Source organism: Schistocerca piceifrons, chromosome 6 (assembly GCF_021461385.2).
Source record: "Schistocerca piceifrons isolate TAMUIC-IGC-003096 chromosome 6, iqSchPice1.1, whole genome shotgun sequence".
NCBI lineage: Eukaryota > Metazoa > Arthropoda > Insecta > Orthoptera > Acrididae > Schistocerca > Schistocerca piceifrons.
In genome coordinates this window covers 282,066,045-282,080,066 of record NC_060143.1, presented here as the reverse complement: position 1 = coordinate 282,080,066, position 14,022 = coordinate 282,066,045, and the positions used below count along the sequence as shown (strand labels likewise).

Here is a 14,022-nt window from a genome sequence, read left to right as displayed (position 1 = left end):
TATATAAGATGATCTTGCAGTTCTTATCGCCTCTTTTAGTTCACAAAAGGCGCTCATTTCGCCTGCTGACTGCCGGCTGACTCATGCCACGCGGCAGCTTTGCAGTCGACCACCAGATCCACCTTTTCTATTCCCGCCTTGCCAGTTCCATTGCGGAGAGGCTTCCCTCCAAGTTTTACACGATTAAAAACCTACTTTCCTGTGCACGAACCAGTGTTACAAGTGAAGTCCATCGTTTTCAGTCTCTTACTGTATATTACTTTGGCATTACATCCGTATATTACAGTTACTTAATATTGTTATAAATAATGAAAAAAAAACATTTACATGGATGTTACATCAAAGGGCATGGTTGTACAGAAGTCACATTAAGTAAAGACGGACAAATAAGTTCGATAATACCATTATAGGTAATATCGATAACAGTGTTACAAACGACCTGCAAATATTCGTCTAGAAGGAAGTTAACTGGTCAGCCAAGATTTCATTTGTAAAACCTTTATTTACGATGGTCGGTTTCGATAAAACGGAATTACCATCATCTGATCTGTGAATGGTAAACATAAGGTGTAAAGCGAATTACGAAAGACAGCTTACAGTATCATAAATATCATACACAGAGAGAATTATTGTTGGACATACCTCGGTAAATGTTAATACAAATGCCCAATTACAATTATAAACGTTCTCCCCATCTTAATTAGCAGGACAGTTGACATAAGATGCACTGGCCTGCCTTAGTTCAACACTTACAATATATTTTACCAAGTGAGCCTGTCTCATATTACAAATCACAGAGTACATCAGTGATACATGAGCTGAACTGGCATGCTGCGAGAGTTACTACTGAACATGTTGAATTGTAGGGGCGCTAGAAGTCGCTTGTGTATTCATGTCACGATCAACTGCAAATATAAGTCTGTATTTTTAATTAAAAAAGTGGTAACTGGTACATAGTTATAAAATTTTTGAAACAGGTGAAAGCTAAAATACTTTATAGAAACAGAAAGAGCATACATAACCACACTAGGTAAAACAATAATTCGAAAAAGACAACGTAAGTCATATTTCAAAATCCTGTCTATGTACTAAGGCAGATCTGTACTTTCACTTCTAAGGGCTTCTCCATTCTCCAACAATTGCCCTGTAATCCCATTCGCCAGCTTTCACGTTCACAGCAGTCTTCCTCTTTCACATCTCTGTCCCTCATTATTTCATTACTCCCACTATTCATGTCAATTTCGGACGTCCACGCTTGCTCTTCCCTGGCGGCGACCATTCCACGATTACTTTTGGCCATTGACCTTGATTCATTTGCCGTACATGGTCATACCACTGAAGATCTCTATTCCTGGTCCTTTGCACGACAGGTTGTTCCATATCCATTATCTCCCTGATTTCCTCATTTCTTCTCCGCTCTGTCCTGGAAATCCTGGCTACCCTTCTTACTCCATCCTTCTCTACCACACCGCGAGGGTTCATTCTTTCCACTACTGCTTGCAGAATACTTCTCTTTGTTGATTTAGATGCTGCCCCCCTTAAATGTATTCTTAGCATTTTAATTTCTGGATCTTGGGTTCCACATCTACTTCCCAGCTTTCTTAGGAATGGATAATAAAGCCTAAGTGTTTAAATTGCCTAACAGCTTTAGTAGTTCTTTGCGGCAGTACTATATCCCATCCATCTCCTCCCACTAGTAGATTGGCCATTTTGCTCATATATATTCCAAGCACGCCTCGTTCAAATGCTTCCATTGACTTCTTTACATCGTACGTACTCTCTACTTTGTGATATCACTACCTTATCATCGGCAAATAATAGTGAGCATATAGTTTCATGCTGGAAAGGAAATTCCTTATCTCCATATTACTGATTCCACCATCCAATATAAACAGCATATATATTTTAAACAAGGCCGGCGACATACTGCAGCCCTGTCTAAGTAAGTCCTTTCGATATTTAGAGTGTCTCATTTAACTTTCTCCCTACTTTAACTGCTGCGTACGATTGTTGGTATATTCTCCGAACCAAGGATATGTCATGCTTCTGCACTTATACGCTCAATTGCCTCCCATAATTCATTATGGGTACAGAATCATATGTTTTTTCTAAATCCGCAAATATTAGGTGTACTTCATGACTCTTAGAATACAACCTGTCACTTATTTGTCTGAGGCTAACGATATGGTCCATACAACATCATCCACTTTAAAACCTATGTGTTCCTCTCGCATCTTTCCATCAATCCTATTCTCCAACCGGTTTCTCAGTGCCGCACTTACAAAGTCTGTTGATAGAAGTCATAACACTAATCCCCATACAATTATTTGGGTGTTTTTTGTTTCCTTTTTTGTAGATAGGAAGTATCCTCTTGGTATTTCCTCTCCCTCCACAATCCGACTGAACAATTTTCACATAAGTCTCATCAGTCGAAGGGTCCATATTTTCACAATTCCATCGTAACTTCTCCCAGTCCAGTTGCCTTTCCAGTTCTTGCCTTTGTCGGCATCTCTTACTCCTTCCTCTAGTATAGGTTATATATTGCCTAATATACCTCTTTTTGTAGATTTCTACGAAAAAGAAAATTGGAAACGAGACTACGTCAGTTACAAGTCAAAATAATCGAACAGTAGCATTTACTGACAAAATGGTTGCAAAGCAGAAACCAAGTATCAACGAGATTGCCAACAACAGAGCCCCATACGTAACTCAGTATGTAGGTGACGAACGGTAAATTCAGATCAGTATGACTGTATCCCTATTTCGTCTCAGTCTTTTAGTGTCACTGCTGCCATATTATTATCTTGATTTCGAGATTTTAATTATTTCCTTTTTGTAACGGTTGTTGAGAGTTTAAAATCTTACGTTGACCTCAGCCAGTGTGCCATGTTGTATACCTAGCAGACGTTGTTGTAATGCATTCACCCCTATAAGTGTATACAGAAAACTGTGGTGTTGAATTTACTTAATGAAGTATAACCTCTTCGTCCCCTACATAATGACCTACATATGTATCTCTGTACTGTGCAATCTCGTCTACTAGGTTTCCACTGTGCAAGGAAATTGTCAAAAAATGTTATTATGCTATTATTATGTCTTGTATCTAACGATGTACATACACAGAATTTTGAAATACGACAGACATCAAGTTTTAACAAAATTTGTCGTTTTTGACCTTTTTTTTACCTCTATATAGTTACAAAGCTCTTTCTGTTTATAAAAAGTATTTTAGCCTTTCACTTGCTACAAATAATTTATACGTATGTAGAAATTGCCGCACTTTTGCTAATATTGCATTTGCAGTTACAACTGATGAGGACATGAATACGCAAGCGACCTCTAGCAGATGCTAAATGTCAAAATGTCCTATAGTAACTTCTTCCATGTGTCAGTTCAGCAGCGCTACTGTATCAGTGATGTACTCTGTGACTTGTAACATGGCGAAATATGTTATAAATACTGGCTTCAGCTTTGACATACCATTTCATTTTATATCTTCTATCTGGCTAATTAAGGTGTTGTGCACATTTATAGCTCTAATACGGCACTTGTATTAATCTTTACTGGGGCGTGTTTAATGATAATTCACTGTGTGTATTATGTTTTCCCTGTGTATAATAATTACGACATTTTTCGTGATTTAATATGTTTTGTGCTGTGTATACGTGATTCACAGATGAGAGGATGGTAACTTTCTTTTACCAAAACCGGTCATGGTTTATAAATATTTCAAAAATGCCATCTTGCCTGAGAAGTTGTCTTCCTTCAAGATAAAGAACAACGGTTAATTTTCATGATACGTGAATGACCTGTACAGTGGGAAAGCTTTAAGGGAGGACAAAGACTGGAATAATTTCTACAAATAATTCTGAACCAACTGCCACATTTTATTAAAATTATTGCAACTGATGGAGACAGTTTACAAGCGACCTCTAGTGGCACCAAATGTCAACATGTCCTCTGGTAACGCTGAGTGTAATTGCCACTCTCCCAAAACAGAAAGAAAATAGATGTAAAAACTTCCTGGCAGATTAAAACTGTGTGCCCGACCGAGACTCGAACTCGGGACCTTTGCCTTTCGCGGGCAGGTGCTCTACCATCTGAGCTACCGAAGCACGACTCATGCCCGGTACTCACAGCTTTACTTCTGTCAGTATCTTGTCTCCTATCTTCTCATTCTGGAAACAACCCCTAGGCTGTGGCTAAGCCATGTCTCCGCAATATCCTTTCTTTCAGGAGTGCTAGTTCTGCAAGGTTCGCAGGAGAGCTTCTGTAAAGTTTGGAAGGTAGGAGACGAGATACTGACAGAAGTAAAGCTGTGAGTACCGGGCGTGAGTCGTGCTTCGGTAGCTCAGATGGTAGAGCACTTGCCCGCTAATGGCAAAGGTCCCGAGTTCGAGTCACGGTCCGGCACACAGTTTTAATCTGCCAGGAAGTTTCATATCAGCGCACACTCCGCTGCAGAGTGAAAATCTCATTCTAGAAAGAAAATAAATGTGTTTGTCTAAGCATGGGAACACAGTGTGGGTGTTTTGGAGCCAACCTTACAAACAAGTGTTCACTGGGCAGCACATCACCATCACAGCCGCTGTCTGACCCTGTTTAGCTCAGCTCAGCGTACTTGCGATTCTCGGTTATTAATATACAAACATTATCTTTTCATTTGTATTTTATACATTACTTTCAATAATTTTGATTTATACTGATGACATCGAAGGTTGTATAAATATTGTCAAGAATTTACAAGCAATATTTTTAACTGCAATATTATGTGAAATATGGAAAAAATATTCTGTGAAACTACATTAGTAGGTACACTTCCAATGTCAGTGGCTTAGTATTTGGTAGCTCTGATATTGTCTGCTTGTTATATGAAACCCAAGTCTTTGAAATTGTTATGGAAATCTTTGGACAGCTAATTGTTGTGCATTCGAAGTGTGTACTGTGCTACATTATTTATATAAGAAAGGATGTTTGCTTACGTTGTCAGAAAGTAAAAACAAACTTTTCTCAGTATGGAAGTTCACGTAGTCTTAAGTCCTTAATAACGGTGGAACAACAGAAGTTTCTAAGTTGAAATTTGAAACTTCTGTTGAAAAGAAGTTAATATGTCACGTTTCAATATTGTCTTTATGATTTTGATGATATTTATTAGTTTTGTGCATATTATACTTATGTGTATCGATACGTTGATCGTAATATTCGAACACAGCAAAAGCATAGCATTGATTATCTCAGAATACTAATAATTCAATGATGAACTGTAAGAATGAATGACCTAAAATGCATATGAAGGTGTATTTAAAAGAATTTGTGACAGTGTGGATTACAGTGAGGTTACGAAGCTTCTTTATTAAAATTTTGCATAAATCCTTTTTGATCCTTTTAAGGTTTTGTTTATAATGCTTTTGAATTGTTTTAATTTATATTTCTAAGGATGTCATAACTAAATTGTAGCACCTAATTTTATTTGACTGCGCACTGACCGACATCAAGTCTGACAGATTGTTATGTAAATCCCGTTTTAATCATGTCATTGGTTCATATGCAAGTTATTCACCTCTGTGTCTAGCAACCGTATTCTTTTGTGATTTAATTAGTAATTCACTTAGTCGCAAATGCTGCTGCTCAGGAACAGTTCAACCTATTGGATTTCAGTGTGACTTCACTTTGCATGCGATTTCTTTCATTCAGTGTTTGCTGAGGTAGGGGAACAGGTTACCATCCTGGTAATCTGAAGCACAGTGTCACACCCAGAAACAGTAGAAGTACTTTGGAATGAACACCTTCTTCTCATCTCCTAGGTAAACGTAACTTCAGTCTAAACAATTAACCTGGGTGGTGGGAGGGCTGTACAAAATAATGTCATCTTACACTCACTGTCGTCGCAACGGGGAACTTTGTAGTGAGAAGCAGTTCTCATGCACCAGCTAGTCCTACTCCACATATTTTAGCAGGAAAATGTGTACTTTCATTCTACATTGCTTCTTTATAATTGAAATGTTATCAATGAACAATGCCTTGCGAAGTCCACTCATGCTGAACCTATACCACCAGTTTGTACCAAATTTGTTAGTAGCCAAATACTGGTAAAATGAGTTCATGGGTTTGTTTCCGTAAGTAACATCTTGCACTATATAACTGTTGAGGTCTCTCGTTACAGTAGGTTCTTCACGTTATTAAAGCTGGACCAGGTTTTATGTTTAAGTCACCGATAAATTTATGTCGTGTTACGCTGTTTACGTAGCAGTACACTCTACGTCTTACAATTAGTACCCCGGCAGAAACTGATGTTTCATTTCCTCTGTTGCAGGGAGCCCCTCCAACAAAAACTGACAATATCCAGTGTGAAGGTAAGCGTGCACTTATACTGCTTCCTAAATGCAATATTCTTTTTCTTCTTCTGTAACCTCCCCGATGGGTACGAAGATAGTGAACAGTTTGGTCTAATCTAATGATTACAATTTTTCTGTTTAATTTATATTGTCACTGTATGTTATTGTGGAGCAATATACGAAGAATAGAGGTTGACGTCACACTTATGACTTATTTCTCGAGAATGAAGTAGGCTAGAGTCACATTATCATATAAAGACAATGCGGCGCCATTTTTCTCAAGATGTATGCTGTAGCACATGTAACACGAGGCGACAACAAAGATTAGTTGACAAGGTATTCAATCCACAAGGAAGCTATCTTTTTGCATTAAGGCGAGCTTTCTGTGAAAGAGGAAATTTTACAAAACTTTCGTGTACTTCTAGAAGACCTATGGTCCATTAAAATATTGTAGAAACAGACGTGAACAGAAAAGAGGAAAGATAAAGAGAAACAGAGAGTAAGGAGTAAACGATTACGAGGTACAAAATGTCTAAGTCTTTCGATAGCAAATTAGGATATACTGTAGTTGGGGATAAGAGACTCTGCGAGAAATGCAGGCGAGACAACTTTTACGTTAAGAAATAAAACTGTATGTTTATGCAAGAAAAATATAATTTTCGTGACAGTGAAACAGGTTATCCATTAATGAGCGTCTGCAATACTGAAGATCCTGCCAGGCATAGTACGGCAGATAAACTGAAAGTAATTTAGAATGAAAGAACTGACAGATGATGAGCTTACAAGTATTCACATTACATTCAGATTATAACCCCGCATGAGGCCCCGAACGATCTCCGTGTTATCACAAATGTTGTCGGCTTTCCGATTATAGCAACCGCTACTTCTCGATGAAACAGCTGTTCACTTGGCATCAGTAGGCTGAACACACACAGTTCCAATCCTGTCACCAAGAGAACTCCTGGCAATGCTGTGAACAGAACCCCGGTCCGCGCTATCTGCTCATCATTTTATTCACAAAGTCATTTTAAAGCAACTCGGAAAGATCAGAATCACTCATTGACCATCAGATCATTAGAGATTATTACTCTCGGTAACATGTATTGCCGAAATCAAACTGCCCCGTTTTTTCCTTCGCTTGTACGCTACCACATTACTACACGTAAATAGTTTGAATGTTCTTGTCAAAGAAGTTGAGCGTAAATAATACTAGAAGGTTTTGATTCCTCTTAAGTGTCTCTTATCTTTTACACAGCATTGCAATAGTTACACGAGCACAGTTTCGACCAAAAAATGGTAGTGGGAAGATTAATATGAACTACTCAAAGAGTAGCAAGCATCTACGCATTGAAGAGCCAAAGCATTATGACCACTGCCCACCGCGACGTTGTATGCCGTATGGTGGCGTTGCGGGCTCGTGACAAGGAAACAAAAGCATGTAAGCGGAGCAGACACGAACGGGGGTACGCTTGCAAAGATATGGGCTGAAAATCAAGAAATACATTGAATGGTGCAATGTTAACGTGCTACTGTCGTGAGCGTATACGGGAAGACGTAGATGGACACTGAAACTACCACTAGGCGCTAAATGGTTGGACGTCTACGACTCTTCAGAGAATATGGGGTTGGCAGGCTTGTCAGGTCTGTAAAGTAGGATAGATGGTCATCAGTGGCATCTTTGCCGAAAGAGTAGAATGCTGGTGCGCGCACAAGTGCTTCGGTGCACACCGATCATCGTAAATTGTTAAACGTGGAGCTCCGCGACCGACGTGTTCACATGTGGATCCAACGACACAGTCAGTTACGTTTGCAAGGGTACGGGACCATCGGGATTCGGTGGTCGATGAATGGAAACGCGTCGGCTCTTCTGCTGAATCACATGTTTGCTACACTAGGTCGACGATCGCCTCTACAAAAGCCGTCATCGAGGTGAACGGCGACTCGAAACCGCCTCAGAGCCAGAACCGTGCTACAGTGGTTTGAGGAGCAGAATAGTGAACTCACGTAGATGTCTCGTCGACCGAATTCGCCAATAATTCCAATTGCGAAGAAAGTAGATGCTCAAAAGTGTGAATGTTACCGAACGATCAGTTTAATAGGTCGTGGTTGCAATATACTAACACGAATTCTTTACAGAAGAAAGGAAAAGCTGGTAGAAGCCGACCTCGGGGAGGATCAGTTTGGATTCCGGAGGAATGTAGGAAAACCCGAGGCAATACCAGCGATACGACTTAGCTTAGAAGATATCGTAGGGAAAGGCAAGCCTACGTTTATAGAACTTGATGACTCAGAGCAAGCTTTTGACAGTGGCGCCCGGAATAATCTCTTTGAAGGTAGCAGGGGTAAAATACAGGGACGAAAGGGCTGTACAGAAACCAAATAGCAATTACAAGAGTTGACTGGTATGAAAGAGAAGCAGTGTTTGAGAAGGGAATGAGACGGGGTTGTATCCAATTCTCGATGTCATTCAATGTGTACGTTGAGCAAGTAATAAAGAAACTCAAAGAAAAATTTGGAGTAGGAATTACAGTTCAGGGAGAAGAAATAAAAACTTTGGGGTTTGTCGACGACATTGTAATTTTGTCAGAGACAGGAAAGGACTTGGAAGAGCAGTTGAACGGAATGGAAAGTGTCTTGAAAGGAGGATATCAGATGAAATTTTAAAAAAAGCAAAATAAGGGTAATGGAATGTAGTTGAATTACATCAGGTGATGCTGAGGGAATTAGATTAGGAAACGGGACACTTAAAGTAGTTGATGAATTTTGTTATTTGGGCAACAAAATAGCTGATGATGGCCGTATTAAAGAGGATATAAAATGTAAACTGGCAATAGAAAATAAGCCTTTCCGAAGAAGAGAAATTTGTTAACACCAAACACAGATATAAGTGTTAGGAAGTCTGTTTCTGAGAGTATTTCTATGGAGTGTAGCCATGTATAGAACTGAAACATGGACGTTTACAATTTAGACAAGGTGAGAAGCTTTTATAATGTTGTGCTACAGAAGAATGCTGAAGATTAGTTTGGGAGGTCACGTAACTAATGAGAAGTTCCTGAACTGAACTGGAGAGAAAACAGAAGTGTGGCACAACCTCACTGCAGGAAGGATGGTTGATAGGACACATTCTGAGACATCAAGGGATCACCAATTTAGCATTGGCAGAAGTGTGGGAGTAAAAAATCGTAGAGGTAGAGATGATTACAGTAAGCAGTTTCCGAAGGATGTAAGTTGCAGCAGTTGTTCGGAGCTGAAGAGTTTTGCACAGGATAGAGTAGTATGGTGAGCTGCCTCATACCAGTATTCGCATTGAAGACCACAACAGCGAACTACACGAAACTTTCCCTCGCTGACGATCCCCACATACAAAACGATGAAAGGAAAAAGTTTATTACTCACTTCATTTTCATAAAGTAGAACTTCAGCATCACGCATGACGTTTCAATTTATTAGTAATTTGTTACTTATCTATTGACAACACATTTTGCAGACGCTATCTACATATACCACTGAATGTAATTGCAAAATTATGCTGTTATACAACACATAGGTCAGAGGATGCTATAAACACTGAGATGTGTCAAAAAATAGCTTTTACTTAAAACTAAGCTCAAATTACCCAGACTACCGTTACAGTCGTCCAACATTTGATCATGTTTCCACTTAGCGACATCGAACGAACTTTAAACATAAGTTCAAACCCACGGTTCCTCGCTTGGATGCTTGACGTCATCTATTTAACACCTAAAGTTATTTCTGAAGTAAAGTTTCAAGCTGTTTTATACATGGGAGTTCGAGTCTTTGAAAACACAAATGCTTACTGGCGTGATGCAAAAATGTGGGACAATTCTATAAACAACACTGACTTGAGATGAATTTTGACTATAGTTAAGAACTTGACGGCACTTCACGAACCCACTATGTAGTGTAACACTAAACATTGGACAACAGAACGAGGTTCAGTGTCGTTCTAAATTAGCACGAAACACACTTGTCAACATAGCTAACATCAGTTATCGACACGATCATCGCGCTTCGAATGCATACATGTGTATTAATGGTTCGTTGTAAATAAACAGTATTTATTATTTAAGTTGCAGTGTTGTAGAAACGGATGAAAATAAGCAGAAGAAGGTGTGCTGTTCAGATCTATCTACAGCTGAAAAATATTCGTTTCTGGAAATGGTATGGGGTCAATATACAGACGCAATAGGAGGTAAAAAACTAATGAAGTTACTGCTATCAGCAAGTAGTAGGCGAGGAAAGAAGCTGCTGTTGACGTTAATTCACAGAAGAAAGGGACAAATCGTGACTGGAAGTGTTTGAAAATGTAAATAAAAGACGAAGAAAGATTTCGCGCATGAAAAGATATAATTTCTAGACGCACTTTACAATTATTACATTTCATCTTTACGCAATTACATGTGTTGAATAAACTCGAAGAAGAACAGTGTGTAATGCTTTCAAGATTAAATGCATAGTACTGGAGGGGTTAATTGAATGAAGACTGCTGTTAACAAAAGTATACAAAAACTACTTGCAGCCCAGTAGCAACAATTTATTCTCATTCCACTTCCCAGCTTCTATTAAGCGAATTTTCATCCCGAAGTTATATGCGGTGGTTTGTATGCATTTCAATATGCTCGAATTAATTTTTTAAGACGTAAAATGTAGTTTACAATATTATTCATTACGTTAATATTCGTTTCTTGTACCGATACAGATTTAAATAACACTGAAGGTTAAAGTTCATACGCAGCGTCATTAAACGATGGCCCGACTGTAATTTAAAATGAAAATACCCTTCTCCTCGTTGATTACAGTGAAAATGAAGACGAAGGAACGAATGTTTACACTGAACTGGTAAGAAAAGTAGTGTAAGTTAATTGTGACAGCATACAGAAGTAACCTCTAACTACAGGCAGATATTAAGCACACAAACCAGGATTCTTTAGTAGAACCTACAGTGTTTGACTTTAAATTGATTACATTAATTACGATCATCCCTAAGAATTGTTAGGAGATAAATTGTTATCTATACTCATTACAAACATAGTCGATAATTTCTTTAACCTCTTACAGATCGAAAACGGTGTTTCGAGTTTCGGCAGTGTTGGACTGACATAGTCAGACATTTATCTATCAGCTTTCGTGTTAATAAAAACTTCATCATGCATTTATTTTTTAGTTTGTATTGCACAAAACAAAATTGTTGTTTTTCAGTGTCAAAATTTGTGAACTGATGACTGCAGTTCAACCATACTTCATCTGCAAAATTTCGGCCCTGGTTCATAGCAGTCTTCAGCTCAATCCGCGTTCATTTTCTGTGCTGATCTAAGATAATCTGCCTTATTCAGTCGACCGTTAACAACCTCACCTATTAAACAATACGCCACAGCACAATACAAAAGCTGCTTATAACTAACCATTGTTGTTCAGCAGTGTTGCCACAATCAGCAGACTTCCCTTAGCATGTCTGCAGGCGATCATTTAAAGCATTTGGGACTGTAGTAATTACAAGACTGATAGAGAAATCTATAGAAGTTTAATACTGAAAACCATTAAACCATCAAAGCCCTTGCTAACGGTCAAAACGAAGTTTCTCAAAAGTTAATTTCCTAAGATCCTGAAACCAACTGAACTTTTATTAAAATTTCGTAAAAGCAAAGAACACTTGCATGTTAACGTTAAATGGTAAAAATAGCTGCGGTTATGCATTGACTCTAGTCCTAGATAAAAAAACATTCATTATTATCTTTGGAACGTTGTGTAAAAATCAAACTGTTGCCAGATTTTTGAGGTCGAGGGAGATGGCGTAGAGGTAAGACACTGAACTCTAATTCTGTAGGACGGCAGTTCGAATCCCCATCTGATCATTCAAATTTGTTTTCCCTAAACTACTTTGCGTGTATATCTAGATTGTTCCTTTGAAAATGACGCGGCCGATTTTCTTCCCCATCTTTCCCCAAGTCGATCTTGCACTCTTTCTCTAATGACCTCGTAGTCGACGAGACGCTAAACCCGTAACCACCCCTTCTTCCTTCAGAGACTTTCCATGAACACAGTAGAGTACATACTATATAAGACTAGATGATATTCAATTACACCCCGAGATTCGGAAAAATGATAAGAAGTAGATGCAATGACCGAACATCTGCTTTCCTTTAATCTCAGGTAGCTACGTACGCGAAATCCTTGACATCTCACGGGGCAAATCGGTTGAGGGTGTATTAGCAGAGTGCAAAAAACAAGCTGTATGAGAATGAAGTCGATTATAAGATATGAAAAAGTCAAACTGAGACGCGTATCTCCACATAAGAAAAGGGAACTGATACAGAGAATTGTCCAAAAGCAAACTCTTAATGGCACTTAAGCAACAGAAAACAGTTTAAAAATTTACAGATACGTTGCAGATCTTACTTGATAAAAGCTGAAAAAGAACGATATGATTGTTCTGTCATGAATAAATGCACTCCAAATATTATGCCCTCGAAGATTTCAACTACCAGATGATGTGTCTATTGTTATAAAATACCCAAGTTGTGTCGGTTAAATTTACTAAAAGGTGACAACAGAAAAAAATAACTTTAAACACGTATAAGTCACCCAGACAGTCTAATTACTGTCTCCAATTTTTCAAATGGTTCAAGTGGCTCTGAGCACTATGGGACTTAACATCTGAGGTCATCAGTCCCCTAGAACTTAGAACTACTTAAACGTAACTTACCTAAGGACATCACACACATCCATGACCGAGGCAGGATTCGAACCTGCGACCGTAGCGGTCGCGCGGTTCCAGACTGTAGCGCCTAGAACCTCTCGGCCAACTCGGCCGGCGCTCCAAATTTTCCATTGAAATATTATGTCGTGTTGTTCACTTACAAATCTTTGTGGCCTACGTGTCAGGTAAGATCATCACCTCAGCAATGGTTGTTTTACTGGGCTGTGGGCGAATCTGCAGTCGTAGTGTGTGGCGAAGAAGTAGCGTGGAGAGGAGTCGTGTCCTGGCTGCTGGCTGGTGTTAAAAGAGCATCGGCCCTAACTGGAGTTGTCCCTTACACTGGCATGTAGCCAAATAGGGCGTGTTTCCCTCCGAACTCCTTCGTAGACCTAGGTCCTAAGTGAGAAAGTCACATTCCTATCGTGAAAAACTCTCGGTCGCCGGCGAGATAGTGGTGGTCTAGCCAACCAAGGTGGTGCCTTCAGTTCTATTCCATACAAGGAGTAAACGTCCTTTGGTTCAAGAACAGCTTAATCTCTGAACTGAACTCTCCCTAACCATGCACACATTTTGCCTGTTCTGACAGTTGCTTATGTGACAATAGTTCGAATGTCAGGTCTTATTGAAAGCCAAGGTCAAAACAGTCAGAATTACAAGACGTGACGCCCAATAAAAGAGAGATTCATCGTGTTTTTCCAAAAGCTCTAACAAATGACTCCTTGAGACTTTTCAGAAAAGACAGTGTCAGTCTATATTGCGTTAACTACAGAAACTTAACATCCTATCATGACCTGGAATTCTCGGCATCGTGAAATATAGTTAGCAATAATACTGTGGAACGTAAATGGAAGACAAGTGCCGGCCGCGATGGTCTAGCGGTTCTAGGCGCGCAGTCCGGAACCGCGCGACTGCTACGGTCGCAGGTTCGAATCCTGCCTCAGGCATGGATGCGTGTGATGTCCTTAGGTT

At 39.2% G+C, this 14,022-nt stretch overlaps 1 long non-coding RNA gene across 1 annotated transcript in view; it reads left to right on the top strand.

Annotated features, from left to right (window-relative positions):
* Window positions 1-14,022, top strand: part of LOC124803032 — a 1,832,333-nt gene that overhangs the window by 1,351,092 nt on the left and 467,219 nt on the right. The window contains exon 4 of the long non-coding RNA XR_007017183.1: window positions 6,314-6,353. This is a non-coding gene — a long non-coding RNA (uncharacterized LOC124803032). The remainder of the gene's footprint in view (window positions 1-6,313; window positions 6,354-14,022) is intronic.